The sequence below is a fragment of the Thamnophis sirtalis genome, unplaced genomic scaffold (genome assembly GCF_051295495.1).
Source record: "Thamnophis sirtalis isolate CommonGarterSnake01/CBP01778 unplaced genomic scaffold, rThaSir2_p1.2 scaffold_10, whole genome shotgun sequence".
NCBI lineage: Eukaryota > Metazoa > Chordata > Lepidosauria > Squamata > Natricidae > Thamnophis > Thamnophis sirtalis.
Window position 1 is genome coordinate 54246986 of NW_028261390.1, and position 6000 is coordinate 54252985.

General features: G+C 46.9%; 1 protein-coding gene across 3 annotated transcripts in view; it reads right to left on the reverse strand.

The window, feature by feature from the left end:
* Window positions 1-769, reverse strand: part of CC2D2A (coiled-coil and C2 domain containing 2A) — a 93182-nt gene extending 92413 nt beyond the window's left edge. For all 3 annotated transcript variants that reach the window (XM_087724630.1, XM_087724631.1, XM_087724629.1), the window contains exon 1: window positions 569-769. The gene's annotated coding sequence lies outside the window, so the exon portion shown is untranslated. The remainder of the gene's footprint in view (window positions 1-568) is intronic.
* Window positions 770-6000: the final 5231 nt, after the last annotated feature.

The following is a 6000-nucleotide window of genomic DNA, read 5'->3' on the forward strand; positions in this document are numbered from 1 at the left end:
AAGGTGGGATCTATTATTACTCTATCAACCACTTCCATTGCGCTGTTCCCCCACTTGGGGTTCCCAAGCCAACTGGCAGAGGCGTGTCTTTTGGCCCTCACAAAAAGATAGGAAGGATGGGGGCAACCTAACATGGGGGTGGTGGTATGTTATTGCTCCTGTTCCAGAAACAGGAGCAATAACAGAGAAAGCCCTCCTCCTGGACCCTGCCAACCAGAATAATCGGGCTGATGGGACCCACGGTATGCCATCTCTGCTGGCAGGAGTGGTACAGGCCAATTCCAGTGGGGTGAGACATTTAAGCTTAGTCTCTAGTAGAAACTCAGCCGTCGTGATTTGTAATTCATAATGCAACGCTTCTGACTTCTTTTATAGATGTTAAACCCGGATTAATCCGAATTCGTTTTGGGTGGCCTCGGCCTGCCCATGAATGGATCCGTTCAGACCTCTTCCCAAGAGGATGGCGGCAATCGGAGGGCGCGGAGACGGGGGGACTGCAGCCGGTGGGGCGGGGGTCACCCGACCGCGCCTAGGAGACGTCCTATCCCCCCAAGCGCTAAGCACCCACCTTTTGCCGCCGAGCCAGAGCGTGAAGCCGGCTGGCCTAGAACACGCACAGAACCTACAGGAAGGTTCAACAGCGGCCGGCCAAATGGTAGCCCTTCCTTCTAGTCTGCGCCCTCGCCCACTTACACCCGCCGCCGTCGTCTCTGGGATACCGCTTGGGAAGCAGAGACATCCCGCCAGGGCAGGGTCGGACGAATTCCGCCTTGCTGCGGCTGCGCGCAAAGGAGAGAGGCGGTGCTGTTTGCAACAAGGGACTGGCCGGAGAAGGTGGGGACGGTAGGCTCGAGTTGGCACGGTGGAAGGGCACTGGAGACTGCGTCCCTTGGGGCTTGTGGAAGTCGAAGGAGGTCTCCCGGCTGTGGAGCGCCCTGTTCGGCCGGCCCTTCGCCTGTCCCCGAGGGACGCCTCGCGTCTGGAAGGAACCTTAGCGCGCTGGAAAAGGCGGTGGGGGGAGCACCGGGGAGCGCTCCTGCAAACGCGTCCCGGGCAGCGCTACGCAGAGGTTCGTCTACCGCGACGGTCCCTGTTATTCACTCCTAGGATTTTTCCGCTGGCTTCCCCACAAACAAGCGCCGAGAAGGTTTGAGCCTGCGAAGTATAGATTGCAGCTGTCCGACATTTTGGTGTTCATTGAGTTAAGAATTGTCTTGGGTTGTATATAAAATATATACAATGCAACTATATACTATAATATAGTTAATATACATAAATAAACTTTCTTTGCAGGAAGGCTCAGTGTTTTTTGTATTTATTATTATGTTGTAGGGCTGCATTATTAGCTGTGGAGGGCTGCATGCATGGTTGGATAAGCCTAGCGTAGGCGATCAGAATAGAATAGAATAGAATAGAATAACTGAATTGGAAGCGATCTTGGAGGTCGCCAAGTCCAACCCCCTTATCGTTTTAGACAACGGGCTGTCTAGTCTCTTATTAAAAGCCTCCAGGAATGGAGAGCCTACAAATTCTAAAGGCAAGGGGTTCCACTGGTTGATTTTTCTGACAGTCAGGAAATTTCTTCTTCTTTTTAGGTTAATTCTATTTTTTAGTTAATTTGTATCCATTGTTGGATACAGATGTCTTGTCTTCTGGTGCTTTTGAAAATAGTCTCACTCCATCTTTGTGGCAGCCCTTTAAATATTGGAACACTGTTTTCATGTTACCCCTAGTCCATCTTTTCACCAAACTGAGCATATCTAATTCCTGCAACCATTTTTCATATGTTTTAGTCTCTAGCCCCCTAACCATCTTTGTTGCTCTTCTCTGTACTATTTCCAGAATCTCAACATTATTTTTATATTGTGATGACCAAAATTGGGTGCAATATTCCAAATGTGGCCTTACCAAGACATTATAAAGCAGTAGTAACACTCGTTACTACCACTTTATAATGTAACACCTGTTGCACCATTGACAAAGTTATTCTGCGGCCGTGTGGCGTGTGCCATTGTGCGGGCGAGCGACGGCATCAGTACGACACGCTATGTGACCTGCGAGCAGCAGCAATGGTGCAATGACCCATGAGGCATCTGGTTGCTCGCAGCCACAAGTGGCTGCAGAGGTTGGGCAGCAGAATGACAAGTGTTGGGACATGGGAGACTTGGCTGCGGTGGTCCTAAGGTAAGCAGGTGTGGGGTACATTGAGCAGCTTCACCCCCCCACCCCAGCTTGATTTTTATACATGAGCCTTGCCCCACCTTGTATAGCTTAGATCATTGGTTCTCAACCTTCCCAATGCCGCGAACCTTTAATGCAGTTCCTCATGTTGTTATGACCCTCAACCATTACATTATTTTCGTTGCTATTTCATAACTCTAATTTTGCTACTGTTAATGAACCGTAATGTAAATATCTGATATGCAGGATGTATTTTCATTATTACAAATTGAACATAATTAAAGCATAGAGATTAATCACAAAAACAATATGTAATTATATGTTGTGAAATGGTTTGCTAATGAAAATAATATATATAATATAATATAACCTCTAACCTTGTTACAAAAAGTCCATGAAACATTTCAGTTGGTAACAAAATAAAAATAAAACAGAGAAGAAAGACTGTAAAAAAATTGAGTCAAAGAGAAATACAGTACTAGGTTGGATATTCCCTCCTATTTTTCATCTTGTCCTACTGGTTGTTTATGATTTATCAATTATTGTTTGTAACTAATGATTGTATCTATTATTATGACCTATGATCTATTACTTGCTGTTTATATGTACACTGTGAGTTGGTGCATGGGAGACAAATTCACACTTCACCAATAAACATTTCTATTCCTATTTCATTCTGTTGTATTCTATTCCATCCTATTCCTATTTCATTCCTATTCCCATTCCCATTCCATTCCATTTTCCTATTCCATTCCATTCTAAGCATGGAAGCTTAAAACTTAAAACTAAAAAGATGTAGCGCTTTATTTTTTTTCAAAGCGGCTGCTGAAGATGTTTTGTGATGGCTACCTTTTCCCCCCTCCGCTCCTAAATTCCTGGAATCCTCTCGCTCCCAAGTTTTCAAACCACTCATTCATTCATAGATATCGCAGGAAGGAAACGAAGGCATGTCTCCTTGTGAATGGATGGAAGTTTTTACAGAAAAGGGAAAACCCAAACGTCTGGAGCCAGCTTTTACAGAGCGCCCACATGAACTTCCGAGTCTCTGAGGAGGAGTCGGAGTCTGTGGACCGAAGGGACATCATCGCCATCCTTCCCACCTTGGTTCTCGGCTCTGTCTTCCCAACGTCCCCCCCCCCTCCCTGCTGGGAGACCGAGCTCAGCCTGGCCACCTCTCAGGGTGCTGCCTCGCCGGTGCTCAGGTGCTCCATTCTCCCCCCATCCCCTCGTCAAGCACAGTGGTCCGATCCGCCCACCGGTGCCTCTCGTGTTGCAATTGGCTGGGCGATGGTTGTCCTCATGCCGGCACTCCTGTCAGGTAGCTCCAACTTTTCACAAGGCAGCGCCTGCTGCCGCCCACTGCTTCCGCTCCCCGGCCTCCAAACACTGGCATGCAGACTTATACGGCTTTCTTTCTGCCTTGCAGAAGCAGAGATGGGCAGGAGGCCCGAGAACACACAGCACCCCAGCACAGTCTTCTCTCGAGGGCTGCCTGCCCACCCTGCTCTACCTCACTAGTCCATCCGGTGATCTTCTGTGCACTTCCCTCACAGGCCAAGCTGTCTTGCGGAAACACCGGGAAGGTGCTGCAATCTGCAGTGTGCTTCCCTGACAGTGAAATGTCTCTTGAGCCCAAAAGGCCGGGGTGGGCAATATTTCTTTCATTGGCCCATGATAAAAGGCCTGGGACTGAAGAGGCTGGATCCCATTGGCCGGCGTGAACAGCTAGAGTCCTTTCAGCGGAGGAGAAAGGGTAGAGGTGAATGGCTGGGGGCAGAACCCAGGGGGGCGAAAAAGGGCCAGTGAAGGGTACAAGGAGAACAATCCCATTCCGGCCGCCCACCCACCGGCCCATGTCCTTCGGCTTTACCTTTGCGAGCAGCGGTGAGCAGAAATACACAGAAGTGTGGTTAGATTCTGCAAGTAGTGGCTGGGTGGGGCGAGGCAGAGCAGGGTGGGCGGGGCCAACCTGAATTTTTACTAGCAGTTCACCCAAACCGGTCAGGACCAGCTGAATCCCACGACTGCTCTAGAACCTTCAAAAGATATGGCTCAATGGTTCCAAGATCACATTGCCAGCTCTTTCAGACCTCTGGGATGTAATCCATCAGTATCTAGTGATTTGAACTCATCTAGGATGGAAAGGTATTCTCTTACAATTTTGTTGCCTACTTTAATTTGTACAGGTAGGCCTCGACTTATGACCACAACTGAGCCCCAAAATTCTGTTGCTAAGTGAAACATTTAATTGCGTTTTCCCCCATTTTATAACCTTTCTTGCCACCACTGTTAAGTGAATCACTGCAGTTGTTAAGTTAATAACACAGTTCTTAATTAAATCTGGCTTTCCCATTAACTTTGCTTGTCAGAAGGTCGCAAAAGGTGCCCACATGATCCTGGGACACAGCAGCTGTCGAATATGAACCAGTTGCCAAACATCTGAATTTTGATCGCGTGACCATGGGGATGTTGCAACAGTGTGAAAAACAGTCGTAAGTCATTCTTTTCAATGGTCACTAAATGAATTGTTATAAGTCGAGGACTACCTGTATTCCTAATATGCCTTTTATAGTGATGCTTTTGGAAGGTTGGGCTATTTTTTTTCCTTTTTGTAAGAAGACAAATGCAAGAGTCTTGCATGCCCATGGAGCTTTATGGAAGGAAAGTGTCAGAGGTCCGACTCTTGCCTATGGCAGGCCTGGGATGCTTTGTGAGTTGACAGAAAGAGGATTATTAAATGCAAAAGGATCAACTGTTAAATATGGCCTACAGATTTAAAAGTTCTTGGAGGCAGTTTGGCAACCGAAACAAGTAGCAGTCATACATGTCAAGGGGCATTCTGAGACACAAAAGGGAATTGGGCTGCAGATAGAGTTGCTAAGGAAGTCGCCGTGCGAAGCTCAGAATTAACAGTCTCCCTAATTCCAATTTCTCCATATCCACTTCTCCACCCTCTTCTACTTCAAATAACAAGACATAGTCCACATCAATTGGAGGCAGGGATGGGTAGTGGACGGTAGAGGGCAGACCTGTTCTACCAAATACACCCCAAAGGATTCTTTTATCACAGATACATGCTAGCACACAATGGGGGGGGGGAGCTCTGGTAGACTTTGCGACAGGCTTTGTGGTAGGCAAAGATCTCTATTCCACTGCATCCTAAGCTGTAGCATCTTGTCTGATCTGTGCCAGAAATAATCCAAAAGTGGCCAGGCACCTCCCCCCACCCCCCAGCAGTCCAACTTAAAGGCAACTACCCAGGGGCCATTTGAGAAATAGACTTCACTGAATTACCTAGAAAGTAAGGTTTTAAGTATGTTTTGATAATACTGTGTATCTTCACAGGATGATCTGGATCTTTTGCTTATAGGACTGATAAAGAGCATGAAGTAGTAAAATATATACTGGAAGAAATTATTCCTAGGTTTGGGCTGCCAAATAGCATATCATTTTATTGTGACTCACATTTCACAGCTAAGGTTTGTGTGAAAAGTTAAACATAACTGGGAAGCTTTACTCAGTCTACCATGTGGCAAGTAGTCCTATGGCAGAAAAATGTAATGATTTACTCAAATAACAGCTAGCTAAGCTGTGTCAGGAGGCTCATCTGTCCTGGCCACAAACTTTGCTACTCACGTTGTTAAGGCTTCACATTGCACCTTGAAAGTGAACAAGCTTGAGCTTCTTTGAGGCCTTTTTTGGGCTACAATATCCCTCCTTAAAGGCAGAGGAGAGGTCGATCCTATAGGTGAGCAAACTGACCTTGTACCAATATGTAAGACGACTCACTGGGGTTATGAATTTTCTTTCCTGTTATCT